At 43.9% G+C, this 24,195-nt stretch overlaps 1 pseudogene; it reads right to left on the bottom strand.

Annotated features, from left to right (window-relative positions):
- Positions 1-11: 11 nt before the first annotated feature.
- On the bottom strand, positions 12-23,892 carry LOC119564961 (annotated as a pseudogene).
- Positions 23,893-24,195: the final 303 nt, after the last annotated feature.

Here is a 24,195-nt window from a genome sequence, read left to right as displayed (position 1 = left end):
TCTTTCCCTCCTTCTTTAATTTTGCCATACATCGATATGTGATGTGAAATGTGATGTGATGTGAAACGTGAAATAGCATTGTTTCTTTATCTGTTTGGAAGCCGCAACCTGTGTCTGATATTAAAAGAGAATCAACATTATATTTAATAGAAATTAACTTCTGTAACTCTCCATTCACAAAAGAGTTTCTCAGCCTGTTTTTGATTTCAATCTAAAGGCTTCCTTTAGGCCCTCCAGTGCCTGTTCTTTGGTTATTTCACCCCAGTCCTCAGGGAGATCGGCAGGGAGAGCATCAAACTCCTTAGCAAACTGGTGATTGAATTCCTTGAAAACAAACTTCCAGTAATCGGAAGCTTTGATACTGAGATCTGGCTGGATAAGCCAGTCTGGAAAAAATTTGCGATAATCTTTATAAGGATGAAACTCCCCTTTTGTCTCCGAACATCTGAATGTGTTCTTGGAAGCCACAGAAGAGGAGCATATATCAGAGACAAGTATTCTTGTTTTATTCCACCGATATGCCCCTAATCCTTTAGGTCGGTGCACTGAAGCAAAATGCTCGTCATGCGCAGGAGCTCCTGCTTCACAGGGGACTGTACAGAATGGACACTGCTTCCCACAGCCAAACACTCGCTTGAAGATTTCATCCTGGGGCTTCACTGCAAGTTTTGGGAGTTTCAACTCAATTTCCAGCTTTTCAAATTTGGATAAAACTTGTTTTTCCAGGTCAGGAATAAACTGTTCTATAAAAGCTGAAAATTGGTCTGCACTTGCTGTGTTTTTAAACAGTATCACTTCTAAGCTATCCCTGGGAATGACTAGATCCTGCTGCAGCTTTTCACACAAGTTGTCTAAAAAGGCAGAGACTGTCTCTGTCTTCTCACCTTTGGAGTATTTCAGAACATCGCTGAGTTTATTAATTATTGGGGAGAAAATCCTTTTCTCCAAATCTCCCAATCTTGCCTCCTCTTTGTAGAGCACTAACAAGTGTCTCTGTATCCGGGTTTTGATAAAATCTACATAATTCCTTGTATATTGCACATAATTGTTAAAGTCATTTTCTTCCAACAGCTGCTTCAGAACAAAGAATTGGAAAACACTCCGGGTGCTGTACTCAACAGACCGTTCACTGCTGAGAACGTCATCCACGATTTCTGTCCCAAGTCTCTTGTTCACGTAGTCCACCAGGGCAGGTCTCAGACACTGATCACAGAAATTCCAGGCCCTGTCCTGACACTCATCCTTCTCTCAGTACAGAGCTTTGAACGTGGAGAGATACTGAGGTTTCAGTTTCCCCAGACGCTGCAGAGGATCATTTTCTTTAATGAATTCTTCATGCATCGTCTGAAATGCACGAGCTGCATCCCCCAAAATGTGAAGCTTCAGGTCAACTGCAAAGCAGGCGGTGGTGTGAAGGTTTTGAACATCAGCCTGCTGAAGCCACTCGTTAATCATCCGCAACAACTCTCTGCAATAAGTTTCATCATAATCTGCTTTGCCATTTACTTTTCCATCAGTGTAACTATTGCACTCTTCTATTAAGGATTTAGCTAAAGCCTCTGTTTTATGCCAGCATTCCTGTGTCAAGAATTCTTTCAGACCTGATATTGAAGGTTTGTAACCTCTGAACACTTAAGTCTAAGTATTCCTTTTTCATTTTGAAATTTTGTGTTTCATAAGCACACAAGCTTTTGGCATCCTGTAACATCTTCCAGACTGCACTGCCCCTATCTGCTAGGTCTCTTCTCAGCTGGAACTCCACATCTTCAAATATGTTGCGTCTCTGTAAAGGAATGAGTGATAATTCTGACAATGTTTCTGTCCACATGTTCTCAAATTCCTTCTCCAGTTCATCACTATTTAATTTGCAGTTGCTTTTCCTGCAATGGTTCAGAAGCCCATCCACTTTCTCTTCAATTTTTCTCTTGTACTCTGACAGGACAGAGTCTGTTTTGTGTCGGCCTTTTTTAATATGAATCGCTTCTTGCCACTTGCTGAATGAATAACTCTCCAGTTCATTCCTGAGACTATTGGCACTTCTTCTAAAATCTTCTTTGTACTTTTCTATCAGGTGCAGATTTGCTGCTCCACTTTCAAAATACTGTTGTAAATGATTCAAAATCTTCTCTGCTTCTTGCCTCAGTTTTTCCTGTGCCTCACTCTTTAGTCTGATTGAAACACTAGTGTCTAGTTTATCCGGTGGCTGATTTTGGATGAAAGTTTCCTTTTCGGATACCCAGAAATGTATCTCCTTCCAGAAACCCCATTCCCACTCTGCATACTTCACAGACAGCTGGTTATAGGCTTCAGCAACAAGGCTGTTTCTAAAGCTGAAAATGAAGTTCTCATGTTTTACAGCATTCCACAGGCTCCTCACCCATTCAAGAAATTGGGGAATGTCATTGGGAGTTCTCTCTTGTGAACAATCTTTCAGAAATTCAAACAAATATTTCTTTAATTCATAAACCTTTTGACTGTATCCCAAATTCACTGGAGCCATGGGGGGGACTCCGTGCCACAAAGCAGGAATGTACCAAGTGTGTTTTTCCAGATCATAATCCATAATATCAGAAAATTTCATCTCCTTGCATTTCTTTTCCATGTTTGCTGCAGCTTTGGTCATTTCATTCAACTGTTCCAGGAGGTGTTTCCTGTCCCTCATGTTTTGTTCATGTGCAGACACGTCACTGACGTTCTGATGCACAAACTGGCAGTTGGTTTTTTTCCCGATTTTCTCCATTCTGAGAAATGCATGGACCACAATTTGCAGAACATCTTTCATTTCAGTGGCATTCTCCATGGCCATGTTAACAATCGTTATGTCACTCAGTCCAATCACCAGGGTGGCCAGCTCATTGTCATGTTGATAACTGTCCTCCAGCTTGGCCAGTTTGGGGGCTTTCAAGCCTTCTGTGTCTATCACCAGGATGAAATCAGAGCCCAGTTCCTGCTCAAAGTCCTCTGCCACTTTAATGAGTAACATGAAGGCTCCTCGTGTACATCGGCCACAGCTCACTGCAAACTGCAGGCCGAACATGGTGTTGAGGAGGGTGGATTTCCCAGTGCTCTGTACTCCCAGCACCGTCAGAACCAGCATTTTGGACCTTCCCCCCAGCTTGGCATGAAGCTGACTCAGAACATCTGTTACCCACTGCAGTGGGATGTTGGAAACGTCTCCATCAATGATCTCCAGGGGAAACCCTTCCAGCATGAGGTCAGCTGCTATGCCTGGGAGATGGGTGAATTGCCTTTGGCTTTCTGCCATTTTACCTTCTTTAACCATTGAGCATTCCGCTTCATAAAACTGCCCCAACTCACGCATGAAATGCTCCACTCCTAAGGAACTGGCAGAGATTAATTTGTCTAACTCTGCAAACATTTTGGGGTCATCTTTTGAGTTTTTGCATTTCTCTTTATATTGATCCCGTAGTTTAGAAAGATTCTCCCTAGCAATGTGATCCAGGCCAAACTTCATCCATTTCAGGAAGTAATGTTTCTCCATGGGAGGTAGTAGTCTTATTCCAGTAATAAATGTAATCAAACCATCAGTAAGGTCATGTTTATTCTGCTGAGCACGTAAATCCATTACTTTCTTTTTCAGCTGAGATTTATAGTTCTCAAGTGGGGTGTCTCCTTGCTTTCTCATTCGGCACAACTCTTTTTCCACTTCAGCCAAGTTTCTCCATGTCTCCCCTTGGAGTCTCAGCTTTTCCCTCTTGTACTTTGCCACATCTTTTATTTGTGCAGTGATTTCCTTTGCATATGTGTTTGCGGTCTGACATTCCGTGTTATCCTCATCTACCTGGATGCCTAATTCATGCGCTGTCTCAGCCATGGCTTCTATACTCACTCTCTTGGGAGAAGATTTCATTACGGCTGCTATTGCAGACTGCAGAACTTTTACAAATTGTGCCTTATTTGTGGTACCTCCTTTCCACAGCATATGTGACTTGTTCAGTTTCAGCACTGGTACTAACTTTTTCAGGAATTCCAGTGTTTCCTTGGCTTTCCCAGCCTGATTATTGAAGATGAAGTAGTATTTAGTGGCTGATCCCTGCAGAGATGATAACAGCGTGTATTGTCTCTCACTGATGCTCTCAGTAACTATGAACACTGCTGAGGAGACCACTGTTAAAAAGCTAAACTGCACCCAATGCGACTCAATATCTCCATGCAGATTTGTAACCGCGACAGGTTCTGGGAAAAGATCTGAATTCCCCATCCCACCAGGGAAATACCAGGAAATCTCAACCAGCCCATCTGCGATTGCCCGTGGGACGTTCCCAGACTCCATGTCCCGGTGGACAAAGAAATTGTGGTGCTGCTGGGAGGGGCTGAGAACCTCATTGAGGAGGTGGGACTTGGAGAAGCTGCAGCTCCCCATCCGCACAAAGGAAATGGTTGGCATTGCTGTGAGCACCAGGCTCTCCTCTCTGAACCCTCTGCTCTCTGCCAGGGAGTGGGGCCTCCACTTCCGCACAATGTCCCTCATGGCCCACAGCAGTAGGGTGCACTTGGGGGTGTCGAGGGCGGGTAGCAGCAGAGGGAGGGCAAACTGGCACATGGACATTTTGGACAGGATCTCCTGCTGTAGGAAACTGTCTGAGGAAAGCAGAATGGCACAGAGAACATCAAGGGGGTGCAGGGAATCACTGGTGTCTGTGTCACTGAGAAAAGAAAAATCTTCAGGAATATCCAGCTCCTCTTTGTCCATAGTTAGTGTTTGATCAGTGGGTGCCCTCTGCTCAAGGCTTGTGCTTCTTGCCATCCCATTCAGAGCCATGAGCTTCCTGAGGAAATGCCAAGGTAAATCTCCTGTTGTCTGAGGAGGGCAGTTCTTTAGACTTTCTGGTGTGATTTCCAGGACATCTCTCAGCTTTAGTTTCCTGCTTCTGTATTTCTCCATTTCTAACTTTGGCTCGATGTACTGAAGGGCTTTTGGTCTCTCTGCAGAAAGGTAATACAACATAAACACTTTGTTAAACTGAAAATATTTTCAGGTAGAACTCTTACTTTGGTATTAGGACCATAATGTGAAGGAATTGCAATTATTAAACAAAAATCATGGAGGTCTGCATGCTCCTTGTAAGTGACAACCACTTAGAGGGGTCGTGTAGCTGGAGTACTGAAGCACAATTTATCTGGTGCAACCTTCACAGATTTGACCCCACTGTCACACTCTCAGTCATCCTAACTGAAATGCCACACTTATGTAGAGCTACAGAAATTCTTTCAGGCAGGTCATGTATTCAACTAGAAATGTGGTTTCGGTTGGCCTAAAATTATTGCAATTTTGATATGAGAGGTTTCAGCCATTCATAAAATGGCCAGAGAAGAAGGAGGAGGTGGTGCTGCTGTTCCCTCCCTCAGTCCTCCCATAACATATAGCCCAGTGGATGTGGGAAAGCCAAGTTTGAAATCCTGCTCTGAAACAGGACCCAAATTAACTTTTTTGAGTCACCAAAAATTTCAAAATATTTTAGATTTGGTTTGACGCAAACTAAATATTGTTTTTTAATTTTTTTTTTTGGAACCACCACCAAACCAAAAAAACAATTATTCATCCAGCTCTGCTCAGTTGCAATGCAGGCAATCCTTCAGGCAATGCATAAATTCTTCCTTCTTTCCACCTCCCTTGTTTACTACTCCACCTGATGGTGTTCTTGTCACCACTTTTCTTCTCAGTACATCACACTAGGGCAGAAAGTGAGGATGAATATGTAGTCAGCTTACTGGCCCACACTAGCAGCATATTCTACCCAGGAGACAGATCCACAAATGTTACAAAGGCTGAATGATGACTAGAAATTGTAGCAACCAGCATGGAACTTAGAGGGAGGGTCACAAGTTGCAGGAGGGAAGAGTATGGAGAAAGCACCAGCAGGTCAGTCTGTGTGCACATGGCTCGAATGCTAAGCTCCAAGTGCTGCAGCTCTGTAAATAGTTGCTTGAACAAAGGGCTGGCTTAGTTTAATAAGACTGGATCCTCACAGAGGAAAAGACTGATGGATGATATTGAAGCAAATTGAGAACAAACAGACAAAGGCGTATAATTTAAATAACACCAATATCTTGAACACTAGAGGTGTAGAGGCATTAGATGACAAAGTCTGTGAGTACACTGTTCGAACATTATGCCAAGATGACCAGGCTCATATATGGTGATGAGGATAGAGCCATTGCAAAAACATGCAAGATGGAGTATTTAGGAGGAAAGGTGAAGATAATTTAAATATGTGCCTATAGAATTCAGTACCATGGCTTCAGAGAGATCTTTCTCATACATGAGCTAGAAGATGCAATAGAGAAACTTGAACCAAGCAATTCCCCTGGGCTGGACCCCATCTATGACCATGAGCTAAAGCACTTTGGGAAGAAGGCTAGAGCCAGGTTGTTGGACATCAGAAATTACTCAAGGATAAAAAAGGAAGGTACCTAAATTGATGGAAATCAACAGTTACTGTTTCTCTTAAATCCGGCAAGGATCCCTCTTTTCCAGGCAGCTATTGGCTTATATCTTTAACCAGTCTCCTTTGCAATATAATGGAAAGAACAGTACAGTCAAGGCTTCTATGGTGGCTTCTAAAAGAAGGAAAGGTAGAACCTACCCAAATGGCTTATGGGCCTTTGCACTCAATTACAGACTTGCTGGTGGCCTTCTGGCAGCCTCTTATCAATGGCTTCCAGAAAAAGCCACCGCAGTCATCAACAGGAGTCTGTTTTAAACTCAGTGCAACATTTAATGGAGTCTGGCGTAATAGGCAGTGAGATGGGAGTTTGGTAAAATGCACCTCTGGATAAGAGGTTTCCTACCATACAGAAAAAAAACCCACTAAGATTAAGTAATACTCCTTCAAAGACAAGGGCGCCGAGGCCAGGATTTCTTCAGGGCTCAGTATTAAGTCCTGGTGTTTTTTTTTTTTTTTTGCTGCTCTCCTCTGGTCTGTCAGACTACCTGAAATGATTTGAATACACCCATGCAGATGATGTTGCACTTCATACCATGGGTCTTGAAAAAGATATATGGAGAATGGATTGAATGAGGACTTAGAAATCGTAACTAGATGGGCAACGCAACATAAATTCAAGCTCAATCCAGCAAAAACAAAGTCCACCTATTTTACCATAATTATAGGAGGTTCAACTACAGTCCAATATTCACACTGGCTGGAGAAGGTATTGCTGTTGAGAAAAATCTGCTATACCTTAGAGTGACATTGACACTGTAGTCATGTTTGGACCACAGGTCAAAAAGTTGGCAGCCAAAGCAAAGAAGAGATTGGCTCTTCTATAATGTATTGCAGGTACCAACTGGGGTTCACATGTTTGAACACTGAAAACAACATGCTGCTCAATATCTCATCCAATACTTGAATAACTCTTACCTGTCTGGTCACATAGTGCTCTCAGTAACCTTGCCAAGATCAATGTTGTGCAGTCATCTGCAATTCACACACTAACTGGAGGTGTAAGATCCACTCCAACAGCAATTTGTAAAAAGAGTTTGATGTTCAACCACTTGAGAATCATAGAGAAGAATAGCTATTTTGGTACGGAAATTATCTCATTCCCTATCTGAATGTCATCACTGTTCAGGTCTGTTCAGAAACTCAAAAACCAAATTAAGGCTGAAAAGATCATCTTGTTTCCAGAAGTGCACAAAGGCTACTGGAGAAACAGAAACACTTGATGATGCTATGAGGGTAGAGTGTGTGAAGCAACATGTACACCCACTAATCCCTCCACATGAATCTATTTACTTTAATAAATATCTCTCCCTTTGGGAACCTTGCTCAAAGGAACACACGGAGTTGGCCACCCTGAAGAAAATTGTAGAAAAGCCCATTGAACAGTATCAGTCACAAGGCAAACAAATTCATGTGTACACTGATGGTTCATCAAATAAATCCTTTAAGAATGGTGGCTGTGGATGAAGAATGTCTTCATCCAGGACCCTAGTGGAGAACATACTCATGGCACCACAAGAAATAAACAGAGCAGAAATAGAGGCCAGCGTTGTGATCTTTGTTGACAGGTGTCGATCCTCAGTTCCTTTAGAAGAAACCAGAATGCTATCATCAATGCAATTCATAAAGAGGTTTGGAGGATCAGAGAGAGGCAATAAATTAACTTTGGAATGGATTCCATCACATGTTGACATATACGGGAGTGAGATAGCTGATAACTGTCCAAAACTGGAAGATCGGAAATTCAGGTGCCGATGACAATGGTTGAGGACATTGACACCCTATCAAGGAAAATATTAGCTGAAATAAAAGATCCTTTTATCCAAAAGATAAAGGGTCCTCTGATACCAAAGCATCTCAGAAAATAACATCCCCACAATTGTGAGAGTGCAGACAGGGTACCCTGCAGGAAGGCTAAACTATAGAGATGGGACCAAGATATATCTAGCCTGCAAGATGTGCGAAGATCAGGCTTTCAAACCTGCCCATGCTTTTGAATGCAATATTGTAAGGAAAGTGATGCTCTTCAGAATTGACTCCTTGGTCAAGCCTTTACAAAAGACCCTGTAAGAGTCACTGAATTCATTCTTGAACTTCCTGGCTTGATATGATTATCACAGGTGACTTGGTATGGGACTTCATGACTTGATATGGAACAAGAAAAGAACAACCTACAGAAATTTGATAGTAGAGGGCTTTTTCATCTAGCAGACAAAGGTATAACAAGATCCAATGGCTGGAAGTTAAAGCTAGATAATTTCCGACTAGAAATAAGGTGCAATTTTTTAAGACAGGGTATTTAACCACTGGATAACTTCCCAAGGGTTGTGATGGATTCTCCATCACTGACATTTTTTTTTTAAATCAAGTTTGGATGTTTTTCTAAAAGATCTACTCTTGTTCACAAGAACTTTTGGACTTGATAAGAATTAATTTAGGGAAGTGCTATGGCTTGTGTTATGGATGAAGATAGACTAGATGATCACAATGATCTTATCTGGCCTTTAAATCTATGAATCTATATATGCCACAGAAGGATGTTGCCAGCCTTTCAGCTGCAATATTTGTAACGCTACTGTTAAATCCATGGCCAATTTGATTTCATCTGGATTGTGGCACAAACTGCAATTTAACCCCATTAAAACTCATAAGTAGCAATAGCAGACCCAAGAAATGTGACCAAGTGCTGATGCTGTTCAATAAAACCATTCTCAGGCCAGTGTGAAATGCAAGCTGTCGATAAGAAGCCTGTGAACTAAGAGACTCTATTGCCTGGAGTTATTAGTAGTTATCTGTGTAGAGCTACCTTCACCTGTTGGCTCATCGTGCAGCCATGTGGGATTTTACACCAAACCTGATTCAGTTTCCCCCTACACACGATCAATCATTTAAGGCACTGCATTTAGCCGTATGGAGTGGAAATCTATCAACTTCATGAAAAAACTCGTACAGATACAGACAGACATCATCTTCCTTTCCAAATGCAGACAGATGGACATCACACCAAAAGGACTGAAGGTAAAAATTCCATTACAAGCTACATACCACACAGACTATGCTGACAGCTTGTGCCACACGCTCTCAAAGAAACTGCGGAACCACCTGATCAACTTCCTCTACAGCAAACAGGGAAAGATTAAGAATGAGCTCTCAAAACTGGATACTCTCATAAAAAACCAACCTTCCACACAAACTTCCTCGTGGCTGGACTTTACAAAAACTAGACAAGCCATTTACAACACACACTTTGCTTCTCTACAAAAGAAAAAAGACACTAAATTATCTAAACTACTACGTGCCACAAGAGGCCACAGCAATGGTTCCCTTAACCCAACCAGCAATATTGTCAATCTATCCAACTATACTCTTAGCCCAGCAGAAGAATCTGTCCTCTCTTGGGGCCTCTGCTTCTGCCCCTCCACCCTCACGAACATGATACAGTTCTGCGGTGACCTAGAATCCTATTTTCGATGTCTCCGACTCAAGGAATATTTCCAACACACCTCTGAACAACATACTAATCCACAGAGACCTTCCTACCAACACTACAAAAAGAAGGATTCTAGGTGGACTCCTCCTAAAGGTCGAAACAACAGACTGGACTTCTACATAGAGCGCTTCCGCCGACGTGCATGGGCTGAAATTGTGGAAAAGCAGCATCACTTGCCCCATAACCTCAGCCGTGCAGAACACAATGCCATCCACAGCCTCAGAAACAACTCTGACATCATAATCAAAAAGGCTGACAAAGGAGGTGCTGTCGTCATCGTGAATAGTTCAGAATATGAACAAGAGGCTGCCCGGCAGCTCTCTAACACCACTTTCTACAAGCCATTACCCTCTGATCCCACTGAGAGTTACCAAAAGAAACTACAGCATTTGCTCAAGAAACTCCCTGAAAAAGCACAAGAACAAATCCGCACAGACACACCCCTGGAACCCCGACCAGGGGTATTCTATTTGCTACCCAAGATCCATAAACCTGGAAATCCTGGACACCCCATCATCTCAGGCATTGGCATCCTGACAGCAGGATTGTCTGGCTATGTAGACTCCCTCCTCAGGCCCTATGCTACCAGCACTCCCAGCTATCTTCGAGACACCACTGACTTCTTGAGGAAACTACAATCCGTCGGTGATCTTCCTGAAAACACCATCCTGGCCACTATGGATGTAGAAGCCCTCTACACCAACATTCCACACAAAGATGGACTACAAGCCGTCAGGAACATTATCCCCAATAATGTCACAGCCAGCCTGGTGGCTGAACTTTGTGACTTTGTCCTCACCCATAACTATTTCACATTTGGGGACAACGTATACCTTCAAATCAGTGGCACTGCTATGGGTACCCGCATGGCCCCTCAGTATGCAAACATTTTTATGGCTGACATAGAACAACGCTTCCTCATCTCTCGTCCCCTATTGCCCCTACTCTACTTGCGCTACATTGATGACATCTTCATCATCTGGACCCATGGAAAAGTAGCCCTTGAGGAATTCCACCATGATTTCAACAATTTCCATCCCACCATCAACCTCAGCCTGGACCAGTCCACACAAGAGATCCACTTCCTGGACACTACGGTGCTAATAAGCGATGGTCACATAAACACCACCCTATACCGGAAACCTACTGATGGCTATTCCTACCTACATGCCTCCAGCTTTCACCCAGACCACACCACACGATCCATTGTCTACAGCCAAGCTCTACGATACAACCGCATTTGCTCCAACCCCTCAGACAGGGACAAACACCTACAAGATCTCTATCAAGCATTCTTACAACTACAATACCCACCTGCTGAAGTGAAGAAACAAATTGACAGAGCCAGAAGAGTACCCAGAAGTCACCTACTACAGGACAGGCCCAATAAAGAAAATAACAGAACGCCACTAGCCATCACCTTCAGCCCCCAACTAAAACCTCTCCAACGCATCATCAAGGATCTACAACCTAACCTGAGGGACGACCCATCACTCTCACAAATCTTGGGAGACAGGCCAGTCCTTGCCTACAGACAGCCCCCCAACCTGATGCAAATACTCACCAGCAGCCACACACCACACAACAGAACCACTAACCCAGGAACCTATCCTTGCAACAAAGCCCGTTGCCAACTGTGTCCATATATCTATTCAGGGGACACCATCATAGGGCCTAATCACATCAGCCACACTATCAGAGGCTCGTTCACCTCCACATCTACCAATGTGATATATGCCATCATGTGCCAGCAATGCCCCTCTGCCATGTACATTGGCCAAACTGGACAGTCTCTACGTAAAAGAATAAATGGACACAAATCAGATGTCAAGAATTATAACATTCATGAACCAGTCGGAGAACACTTCAATCTCTCTGGTCATGCGATTACAGACATGAAAGTCGCTATATTACAACAAAAACACTTCAGAAACAGACTCCAACAAGAGACTGCCGAATTGGAATTAACTTGCAAACTGGATACAATTAACTTAGGCTTGAATAGAGACTTTGAATGGATGGGTCATTATACAAAGTAAAACTATTTCCCCATGTTTGTTTGTTTCTCCCCCCTCCCCCCCGCCCCACTGTTCCTCTATCGTTCCTGTTAACTGCTGGAAATGGCTCACCTTGATTATCACTACAAAAAGTTCCCCCCCCTCTCTCCCTCCCCCCATCCCGCTCTCCTGCTGGCAATAGCTCATCTTAATTGATCACTCTCCTTACAGGTTTGTTTTTTTGGTTTTGTTCTCTGTGTGTATATATATGTCCTCACTGTGTTTTCCACTAAATGCATCCAATGAAGTGAGCTGTAGCTCACGAAAGCTTATTTTCAAATAAATTGGTTAGTCTCTAAGGTGCCACCAGTACTCCTCTTTTTTTTATCAATCCCTTGTTATGACTCCAGCCCTCTGGCCAGATCCTTTCTAGTCTCAGCCCTTTCAGAGTAATAAAAAGCCAGGAGTCCAATGGCTCTGGCGGGGCAGGGTGGGGAAGGAGCGTGTTTACGCAGTTCTAGGCCCTGTGTGTCTAGAGCCTTTTAGCTCCGAAGTCTTGATTGCTCCTTCTGCTGCATGAGTCTCTGCAATGTAGGGGAACCCAGGCCTGCCCACTCCTGTGGTTCCAGCTCAAGGCCCTGGTTTGAAGAGGCTAGAAAGAGTTCCTCCCAATCCCTTGATGCTCCTTGAGCTACTTCCTACCTCTCCTCCTTTGTAGGCTTTCCCCAGCCTCTCACCTGGTTCTCCCTCCCTGGAAGGCCGACTTCCCTGGCAGTTCCTTGCCAGCTTGCTGAAGGGACCTTCTCTCTATTTCCACTATCTGTCTGTGTGTCTAGTAGTCGTCCCACCCTTCTGCCTTACAGCCCTTTTACCCTTACAGCTGCTGCAAGGCCATCAATCAGCCCCAGCTGAGCAGGTAGTCAGTTCTCCATTAACCCTGTAGTTGCCAAGCCAGCATGGAGTCTGTACTGTGATCAGACTCATGGCTTGCACTACCCTGTTGCCCAGTAGTGGGTGGTACTCCTGTGTGTCAATGTCATGCAGTGTACAAACACCAGAATATCCTCAACGTGAGCGAGGAAGGAGAATAGTCACTGCGGGCCCTCTCCAGCATTATCACAGACTATAAAGACATATTTCAGGAGGATGGGCAGCTGAAGGGCAGGCTGAAGTTAGAAAGAGACCCCCATGTGCAGCCCAGGAGATTACTGAAACAGAGACCCAGTAGCCCTGGTGGACCTGCTGAAGAAGGATTTAGCACACCTGCCAAAAAGAGGCATCATTACACTTGTTGAAACTAGCACAAAGTCGATCAACAGCCTTGTAGTAGTTAGAAAATCTTCAGTTAAAGCAAGGATTTGCACTTATTCCCGTTGTAACCCACACACCTCCTGGGTGTGGTGTTCTGTCCCATCTAGTGGCACCGAGACCACTTAGCGAGAGATTAATGAGTCTGGTACAGCCTTAGCTAAGAGCCATGTGGCGTTTAGCTCATGCAGTAGAGACTCATGCACTGAGCTCCAGAGGCTCAACAGCAGCCAGGTGCTTTTCTGGGGTTCTGCCATATGATATTGACCTGCATGAGCCACCCAGCCCCCTGACAACCTTCGCTAAACAGCAGCCAGGTGCATTTTTGGGGTCACTGAAACTTTTCATAAATTTGGTTGAAATTCAGTAGATAATTTCAGCCCAAAAAGAAAGAAAAGAAAAAAAAAATGTGAGGCCTAACCAGCCACAATGCTAGGGTGATAAGGGCCATACACCTGTGGTGGACTACGTACTAGTAACCTCTGGCCCCGGCTGGTAATGAAACTCTCCTGGAAAAGACAGAACAATAACAGAATAGTTATTAAAAGGAAAGATGGAGCAACTTGCTTGGAACTTGGAGAGAGGGCAACAGATTGCAGGAGGGCAGAGTTTGGAGTCATTTTATGTGCACGTGGCAAGATCACAGAGCTGCTCCTACTGCAGTTTAGCAAACAGCTGCTTTTATAAAGTGCCAGTAGAGTTTACTCAGGCCATGTCCACACTATGAGTACTACAGACACGTCCTATGTTGATGCAAGGGGTTTTTTCGGTTGATGTAGGTAATCCACCACCCTGAGCAGTGGGAGCTTGGTTGACCTCGCCACGTCTGCATTGGGAGTTAGGCTGGCTTAACTATAGCACTCGGGGGTGGGAATTTTTCACACACCCAAACAATGTAGCTAGGGCAATCTAAATTTTAAGCATAGACCAGGACTGAGGCTAGAGTCCCCTCTTGCTATTGTCCAGCACACAGCATATGAAACAGAAACAAATGTTTATATCTTAATGAAACATTTGTGGGTGGTCTACATTACTACTTATGATCATGTTTGTTAACTCAAATTAATTGGCAACCAATTAACTCCCATTACAAGAGGAACAAAACATCTAGTCTGCACTTGGCCCTAGGTTGACCCCAATCAGTTAGCACATTTTAAAAGGTATGTAACTGCAGCTCCACCAGGTGGCAAATGGTGTTTTTAATGAGGTTTGCTAACTTTAGGTAGCTACCTTAATTTGAACATACACCTTTTTCTAAGTCTAGACAAGGGTTAGGGCACAGCTCCCCTCCTGCTTTGCCCTCGTTCTGTTGGGAGACAGTAATTATGGCTGGCCTCTACCAGCAGCAAATTACCAGCACCCCACGATAGCTCAGCTGTGCTGGCTGACAGGTTCAGTGTGAGAGAGAACAGAGCCATGTCTCCAACCATTCCTCTCCCACCAGCTTTCATGGGCCCAAGGTCCTTTCCTCCCCGCACTGGGTGGGTAGGCCAGGACACCATCTAGCCCTTTATTTCCTCTTCTCAATTTCTCTTTTTGAACCAGTCAGTGCAAATCACCAGGAGCCAGCTTTTGCCACCTTGTCCATGTTGAGTAGTTCCTCTCTGCTCACAGTTTCACTGAAATCAGTGGGACCATGTGAGGAGAAAAGGTACTACCTCCTGTGAGGAAAGGAATCAGAATCTGCCCCTAACTCTTCTGATGAGAGCATTACTCACCCTGTGCAGTAACTGAGGTTCTTCGAGATGTGTGTCCCTATGGGTGCTCCACTGTAGGTGCAGTAATGTCCCTGCACCTGAGATCTGAGATCTTCAGTAGTTCCTCCCCATCTCATGCTGTGAGTGACTGCTCTAGCTCTGTGCAGTCCAATTGCCCTCAGTCCTCAGTTCCTTCTCTATCTCAGAGTCTATGTTTGAACTCTAAAGCAGAGGGGAGAAGGGCAGATAGTGGAGCTGGGTCTTCAGAAGGCTGGGGCTTCAGAGTGACGTTTACTGATGCCATGTTGTGGGTGATTGTGTAATGTTGACTGAAGGTGTCCTGGACACCCAGGTGGCTGCCTTGCAATGCCTGTAATCAGCACGTTATTTAGAAAAGCTATCGAGGTGGACAGCAAGTGAGTGGAATGCATCCAAGTTCCAGGTGGGGGCCGAAGTTTGTGTTGTCAGTAGCAAAGGTGGATGCACTCCAAAATCCATTTTGAAACACATTGTTTGGATATGGCCGATCCCTTTGATCTTTCAGCAATAGAGAGTAAGAAACGTGGTAACTGTCTGAATGATTTGGTTCTGTCAAGGTAAAAGGCTAGTGATTGTCTGATATCTGAGGTGTGTAGCGTGGCCTCATGCTGGCTGCCATGTGGTTTAGGGGAGAAGGAGAGAAGGTGAATAGATTGATTTAGATGGAAAGAGGATGGTAACATGGGTAAGAACTTTGGGTATGATCATAAAATGACCGTATCTTTGTAAGAAAGTGTGTACAGGGGGTATGCTGAGAGGACACCTATTTCGCCTACCCATTGGGCTGATATGATGGCTATGAGAGAACCATTTTCATGGATAGATGCATGTAAGAGTAGGTCACCATAGGTTCAAACTGAGGGCTGGTAAGACGGTGTAAAACTAGGCTGAGATCTCAAGGTGGGGTGGGGTCTCCTACTTCAGGGTAAAGGTTTTGAAGGCCCTTAAGGAATCTTTTTGTCATTGGGTGGGTAAATGCCAAATGATCCTCTGTCTTGGAGTGGAATGCAGTAATGGCGGTGTCATAAATATAAAGGGAAGGGTAAACCCCTTTAAAATCCCTCCTGGCCAGAGGAAAAATCCTCTTACCTGTAAAGGGTTAGGAAGCTAAAGATAACCTCACTGGCACCTGACCAAAATGACCAATGAGGAGACAAGATACTTTCAAAAGCTGGGAGGAGGGAGAAAAACAAAGGGTCTGTGTCTGTCTGTATGATGCTTTGGCCAGGGACAGAACAGGAATGGAGTCTTAGAACTTAGTAAGTAATCTAGCTAGGTATGTGTTAGATTATGATTTCTTGAAATGGCTGAGAAAAGAGCTGTGCTGAATAGAATGACTATTCCTGTCTGTGTGTCTTTTTTGTAACTTAAGGTTTTGCCTAGAGGGATTCTCTATGTTTTGAATCTAATTACCCTGTAAGGTATTTACCATCCTGATTTTACAGAGGTGATTCTTTTTTTTTTTTTACTTCTATTAAAAGTCTTCTTGTAAGGAAACTGAATGCTTTTTCATTGTTCTAAGATCCAAGGGTTTGGGTCTGTGGTCACCTATGCAAATTGGTGAGGATTTTTACCAAACCTTTCCCCCCAAAATCCCCCCAACCTTTGCACCCCACTTCCTGGGAAAGATGTGTCCAAACTACGTTTTTCTCAGGAACCCAGATAAAGTTTGGTGGTGGCAGTGGAAATCCAAGGGTAAAATAATTTGTACCTTGGGGAAGTTTTAACCTAAGCTGGTAAAAGTAAACTTAGGAGGTTTTCATGCAGGTCCCCACATCTGTACTCTAGAGTTCAGAGTGGGGAAGGAACCTTGACAGGCGGCCAGATATACACAAATGAAGCTTGTGGATAACACTGATCTTTTTAGCTCTAGGATGTAATCCAGGATAAGTGGTAAAGTAGCACTAATTGCTGAGACATGTTTGGTGTCGCACCAAGTCCAGAATCTTTTCCATTTATGTAGGTAAGTGTAGCGTGTGTCGAATGACTGCTAATTACAATATTCTCCTTTACCTTTTGCGAACAGACCCTCTCCGTATACTGGAACCATGAAAGAGCCATGCCTTCAGATGGAGAAGTTTTAGATTTGGATGGACAATTTGACCCGCATCCTGTGAGAGGAGATGTGGAGTCAACTGCAGGGTGATTGGTGGACAGACTGCCATGTGTAAGAGGTAAGGATACCATATGTGTCATGGCCATGTTGGGGCTATGAGAATGACTCTGGCTCATTCCACTTGTATCTTGTGAAGCACTTTGAGTAGTAGGGAGAAGGGTGGAAAGGTACAGAGGAGAGGTGCATCCCTTGTAATGAGGAGGGCGTCCCCCAGAGACTGGTAACCCAGACCTGCTCTTGAGCAGATGTGTGGGCATTTGGCATTTTTGGGTGTGGCAAAGAGATCTATGTCTGGGAATCCCCAGTGGCCGAATATGTGCTGTATGGGTCTTGTGTCTGTCTCCCACTAGTCTTCTTGTGAGAACCTCCTGCTCAGTGAGTCTGCTGTGATGTTCTGGTGTCCAGGTAGGCATGTGGCAGAGATGTTGATGCCATGTTGGATGCACCAGTTCCACAATTTTAGTGCTTCTGTACACAGGGATTGAGACCTCACTCTGCCCTGTCTGTTGATATGAAACATGCAGGCGATGTTGTCTGTCATTATTCTTATGGTCTTTTGTCTGATTATTGGTATAAATTGTAGGCATGCATTGCGGACTGCATGTAATTCTAGGAGGTTGATGTGCAATGTGGATTCCGAAGGGACCACTTGTCCTGTACTCTGTAGGTCTGTCGATGCACTTCCTAACCGAGTACTGAGGTGTCGGTCTTCAGTAGCAAGGACGGTGGTGGTTGTAGGAAGAGAACCCCCATGCAGACATTCTGGGATTGTGTCCACCAGTCTAATGAGTCCTTGACTTTGAGTGTTAGCGAGAGAAATTTGTTAAGGCTGTGTCTGTGGGGTACGTACACTGTGCGTAGCCATCCCTGGAGGCACCACATATGTAATCTGGCATGTTTTCTCAGAACATGGTCACTGCCATATGACCAAGCAACTGTAAGAAAGTTGTGGCAGAGATCTATGGGCTGGTCCTCACAGTGAAGATGAGACTGATTATTGCAGAAAAATCTGTGAGCTGGGAGGAAGGCTCTCGCCTCTATCACATCGAGTTTGGCTCCAATAAACTCCAGTCGTTATGCTGGGGTCAGTGCTGATTTTTGTATATTTATCTGGAAGCAGAGTCTCAAGAAAAGGTCCATCATTTTTCTTATGGCTTTGAGCGTGTTGACTGTGGATGGGGCCTTGATGAGGCAGTATTCTAGGTATGGGAATATTATAATTCCTTGTTTGCGGAGGTGTATTACCACCACTGCCAGGACTTTGGAAAATACTGTGTGTACTGTAGAAAGGCCAAAGGGTAGTACCTTGTATTGATAATGGTCAGACCCCAGAACAAATCTGAGGAACCTCCTGTGGGAAGGGTGTGTGATAATATGGAAGTATGCATCTTGGAGGACGAAGGCCGAGAACCAGTCCCCCTGTCCCAGTGCTGGGATTACTGTTGATAGTGTGACCATCTTGAACCGCTGTAGTTTGATAAACTTGTTGAGGTTCCACAAGTCTAGAATAGGTCTCCCCCCACTGGATTTCTTTTGGATTAGAAAATAGTGGCAATAAAAGCCTTTCCCTCTGTGCTAGAATTGGACCAGTTTCACAGCTCCCAGTCACGGAAGGTGGTTTATTTCTTCTCGGAGAAGGTGCTTGTGAGAAGGGTCCCTGTCAAGGTTCCTTCCCCACTCTGAACTCTAGGGTACAGATGTGGGGACCTGCATGAAAACCCCCTATGCTTATTTTTTACCAGCTTAGGTTAAAACTTCCCCAAGGTACAAACTATTTTCCTTTTTCCCTTGGACTTTATTGCTGCCACCACCAAGCCTCTAACAAATATATAACAGGGAAAGAGCCCACTTGGAAACATCTTTCCCCCCAAAATCCTCCCCAAACCCTACACCCCCTTTCCTGGGGAAGGCTTGATAAATCCTCACCAATTTGCATAGGTGAACACAGACCCAAACCCTTGGATCTTAAGAACAATGAAAAAGCAATCAGGTTCTTAAAAGAAGAATTTTAATAGAAGAAAAAGTAAAAGAATCACCTCTGTAAAATCAGGATGGCAAATATCTTACAGGGTAATCAGATTCAAAACAGAGAATCCCTCTAGGCAAAACCTTTAGTTACAAAAAGACACAAAAACAGGAATATCCATTCCATTCAGCACAGCTTATTTTCTCAGCCATTTAAAGAAAACAGAATCTAATGCATATCTAGCTAGATTACTTACTAAGTTCTAAGACTCCATTCCTGTTCTGTTCCCAGCAAAAGCATCACACAGACAGAGAGAACCTTTGTTTCTCTCCACCTCCAGCTTTGAAAGTATCTTGTCTCCTCATTGGTCATTTTGGTCAGGTGCCAGAGAGGTTATCCTAGCTTCTTAACCCTTTACAGGTGAAAGGGTTTTTCCTCTGGCCAGGAGGGATTTTAAAGGTGTTTACCTTTCCCTTTATATTCATGATAGTCCCTCAAGAGGGAAGCAGAGGGGAGGGTGGGTGGGAGAGAGAGGAACAGAATCGAATACCCATTCTTGATTATTTTTAATACCTACTTGTCAGAGGTGATTTGTCACTACGTAGGGTAGAATGAGGTCAAACCGTCACCAGACTGATGGAGTAATGCGGATGGTTGCACCATCTGGATCAGGAGGAGACATTCTGGGGCCTCAATCAAATTTTCAAAATTGTTGTTTGGAGGCGGATGGGTGGGGCATAGTCACCTGCGCTGATGTCTGCATTCTGGGAGGAGGTCTCTGTTGCCTGCATTGTGGATCATAATGCTCTGGAGGGGTGAAATGTGGGGTTCGAGATCTCAGAGTAGGTGGATATCTACCCAGTCTTCTCTGCAGCACTGATTTATAGACGCTGAGTGAACACAAGGTTGCTCTGGAATTCTTTAATGAATGAAGGGACTCATCAGTGCACTCAGCAAAGTGTTTAGATCCTTCACACCAGAGATCTTCCACAGTGGTCTGCACCTCCCTGGGAAACCCTGAGAGGTGACACTATGAAACTTTTCAAACTTTATCTTGGAAAAGTCAGGGAAGACAGAGAAGATTCCAGAAGACTGGAAAAGAGCACATTCTGTGCATATCTGTAAAAAGGGAAAGAAAGGCAACCCAGGCAACTACAGATGTGGTATATCTAGACTTTAGTAAGGCTTTTGACACAGTCTTGCATGACCTTCTCATTAAGAAACTAGGGAACTACAATCTAGATGGAGCTACTACAAGGTGGGTCCATAACTGGTTGGATAACCATTCCCAGAGAGTAGTTATCAATGGTTCATAGTCATGTTGGAAGGGCATGAGTGGGGTTCCGCAGGGATCAGTTCTGGGTCTGGTTCTTTCCAATGTCTTCATCAATTATTTAGATCATGGCATAGAGAGCACACTTATAAAGTTTGCGGACAATACCAAGCTGGGAGGGGTTGCAAGTGCTTTGGAGGATAGGATGAAAATTCAAAATTATCTGGACAAATTGGAGAAATGGTCTGCGGTAAATAGGATGATATTCAATAAGGACAAATGCAAAGTACTCCAGTTAGAAAGGAAAAATCAGACGCACACATACAAAATGGGAAATGACTGCCTAGGAAAAAAGTACTGCAGAAAGGGATCTAGGGGTCATAGTGGACCACAAGCTAAATATGAGTCAACAGTGTAATGCTGTTGCAAAAGAAAAGCAAACATAATTCTGGGATGTATTAGTAGGAATGTTGTAAGCAAGACATGAGAAGTAATTCTTCCGCTCTAATCTGCGCTGATTAGGCCTCAGACTGGAGTATTGTGTCCAGTTCTGGGCACCACATTTCAGGAAAGATGTGGACAAAGTGGAGACAGTCCAGAGAAGAACAACAAAAATGATTAAAGGTCTAGAAAACATGACCTATGAGGGAAAACTGAAAGAACTGGGTTTGTTTAGTCTGGAAAAGAGAAGACTGAGAGGGGACATGATAACAGTTTTTAAGTACCTAAAAGGTTTATTACAAGGAGGAGGGAGAAAAATTATTCTCCTTAACCTCTGATGATAGGACAAGAAGCAATGGGCTTAAATTGCAGCAAGGGAGGTTTAGGTTGGACATTAGGAAAAACTTCCTATCAGGGTGGTCAACCACTGGAATAAATTGCCTAGGGAGGTTGTGGAATCTCCATCATTGGAGATTTTTAAGAGCAGGTGAGACAAACACCTGTCAGGGATGGTCTAGATGGTGCAGGTCCTGCCATGGGTGCAGCGGACTGGACTTGATGACCTCTTGAGGTGGGACAGAGGACTCGGCCATCCCACAGTTCAGGTTGCACCCCGGGAAAACCCCATGACAGCAGTCCTACCCTCTTAGGTCTTTGGACCTCTCAACAGTGCCAGCACTGGAGGCACCTGGTACAGTCAAAGGAACTGTCGCCCTAGATTCTAGGGCCTAGAATATGTTGAGGTTACCGACCTCGCAGGTGATGCTTGGGGCCCATTTCTTCTCATCTTGGTGACAGAGCATGGATTTATTTTTTGGGGTGCAAGGTGAATGGGCGTCAGCAGATGGTGACCACTGCAGAGGAGTTGTATCAGGGCCAGGATCCAAGGTTGGTCCTAATAAGTTTTCTATCTTTAAAAGTTGGAGTTTCAGCTCCCGTTAATTTTGGGACCATGCCTTCAATTTGAGGCAGTGGGTGAACTTCTGTGAAATGTTCCCCTCACCGTAACAATGGATGCACAGTTTGCATCTGAGCAATTTTATCTTCAGAATACCAAGAAAATTCTTCGCTCTAACAAGCACCATTCACACCTGGCAGTGCCAAGCTCTTCTAACAGTGTTAACTCCCACTACCTGAAGGAAAGGTGATAAGAGGAAATTACCTTTGGAAAGGTCTGTCTCCTCCGGCTTTCTGGCTTGTTGAATGTCTAATTCCAGCTCTGGATTTACACCTTCTTTCTCCCCCAGCTCTGGGGCTCAGCAGAGTCTGAGATTCCTGATTTAAACCTCCCAACAAGAGAACCAGAGCAGAAATTAGTTTTTTACTGAGTAATTTTCCTCAATCATTTCCTGTTTTGTGTGCGTTGTTTTATTTAGTACATTGCACCTGCCTCTGCATTTCATTACATAGTTTCTAGTTTATAATAGAAGATCTACTTGTCCAATACAATGATACACAGCACTGCGAAGCTTTGAATAAGGAATGCAATGGACTCAGTAGTATTCTGGCCTCTGAACTCTTCTAAGGGAGATCAGGGGTTAATTTTCAGTCACATTCCTTTCTGATCAGAGAGCCCGAGAATGGAGCTGCGCACCTGTTTATGGTTCTGGCTCCGCACTGTATTCTATCCCTGTTCTCCAATCAGTTCCCAATAAGCTAGGAAACACTGATAAATGTTGTCTTTGACTTTCATTGCCACCCCCGGTTACATTACCTTTGTGGGCTTGCACTGCAACACCACGTTATGTTACCTTGGTGGACTTGGCACCATCAAACCATTCTAGCTAGAATCCAAAGAGGTTCTTTGGAGCATGGTGGCTTTGTTGGTGCCCCTGCCACACAAACTGTGGCCAAAGCTTGACAGACCATTGGTCTTCAATGGGCATCACTTTCTGGCCTAGCTCTAGCTCTCTTCCACTTTTAGGGCATTTTGCTGCTCCAGCCTCATGGCAAAAATACTAAATTCTAGGGCACCTTGGAAAAATGCCAGATTCCATGGATGTGGAATCAGGAAGTCTGTGGGGCCCAGCAAAGATTTAAGGGGCAAGTTCACACTTCTCAGAGCTGTTGTTTCAGGCAGATATCACTGCAGAGGTTACATTCGCTTGCACTTCACACTATCAAGGTTATCTCTGCAAGCACAAAAGCTAGAAACGTTTTTTTTTAATGAAAAAGTTCAGATTCTGTATCATAATTCTGTAGCAAAGGGGAAATTCTGCGGCTGTAGAATGACATAAACAGGGCACTGGATGGAAGCAAGGGAAGATTGCCTTCTGTCCATGGCCATAACTGCTGGGTTCTCTGGTGACCTCGTGTGGGTGTAGACATCGTTAAACCGAGACTTATTTAATGGATACATAGATCCTGTAGTTAGATACAGTGTCACATTTCAAAAGTTTCTTCTATTTTGAAAGATTTCACAGGTTTGAGAGAGATCCCTTATATGTAAAGGGCCTCATCCAAAGCCCACTGAAGTCAATGGAGCTACACCCATTTTAGCCACCTGAAGATCTTTCTGTCTACTTCTGTTCTGTTGCTAAATGTCTATCATAAAGGTTCTATAAAATGTGCCACAATCTTGTCATTTCACATATAAATAAAGAAGGCCAAGAATAACTGTCTGGGAACTAGATGTTTGAATTTAATCATGCATTTAAATTCTCACCCATAACTTTGCATTAACATAGGTTTTCCCATCAAACATGTCCTGTATCTATTTGGAAATGAGTCCTTGATCAATGTTGCAACTATTACATTTTTTTCCTCTTGAAAGACAAAAAAACAAAAACAAATACTCAAAAGACCCCAACAACCTACCCCATTGATGATGTTGTAAATCCTGATTTGTGCCTGGAAACATGGTTTCTAAACACACCAGAAATTGCTGACAGGTCAATTCCCCCTTCCTCTGTATTTGAATTAACAATTTTCTAATTTTGGTCTCTGTATCCACTATTGTATTCCTATGGTCATAGTCCTCATCTGTGATGATGGACTGGGCAAGTGACTCATCCAAGACACTCCCTGGGTCACTTTGAATAATTTTGATCAGTTTATTGCGTTCTTTGCATATAATCTTCAAGGATTTATCACCAGTGGCCACTGTTACTGAACCAGGAGATCTGTAAGAATGAAAAAATAGACAAGGAGCAAGAAATAATTTGTGAAGGTACCAGAATTAGATTCAGGTTAGTGAGTAACAATCTGGGATTCTGCCTTCCTCAGTATCAGGCACTCATCCTATTCAGCGATTTAGGGTTGTCTGTACTGCAATCAGAGGTGTGACTGCCGCACTTGTAGACATTCCCAAGTGAGCTTTGAACTCGCTAGAGCCACTAGCAACAGCAGTGAAGATATGGTGCAAGGGTGGCACAGGCTGGCCTCTTGAATAAGTGTCCAGG

The sequence above is a fragment of the Chelonia mydas genome, unplaced genomic scaffold, assembly GCF_015237465.2.
Source record: "Chelonia mydas isolate rCheMyd1 unplaced genomic scaffold, rCheMyd1.pri.v2 scaffold_105_arrow_ctg1, whole genome shotgun sequence".
Taxonomy (NCBI): Eukaryota; Metazoa; Chordata; order Testudines; family Cheloniidae; genus Chelonia; species Chelonia mydas.
The sequence above is the reverse complement of the archived record's forward strand: the minus strand, read 5'-3'. Positions and strand labels throughout refer to the sequence as shown.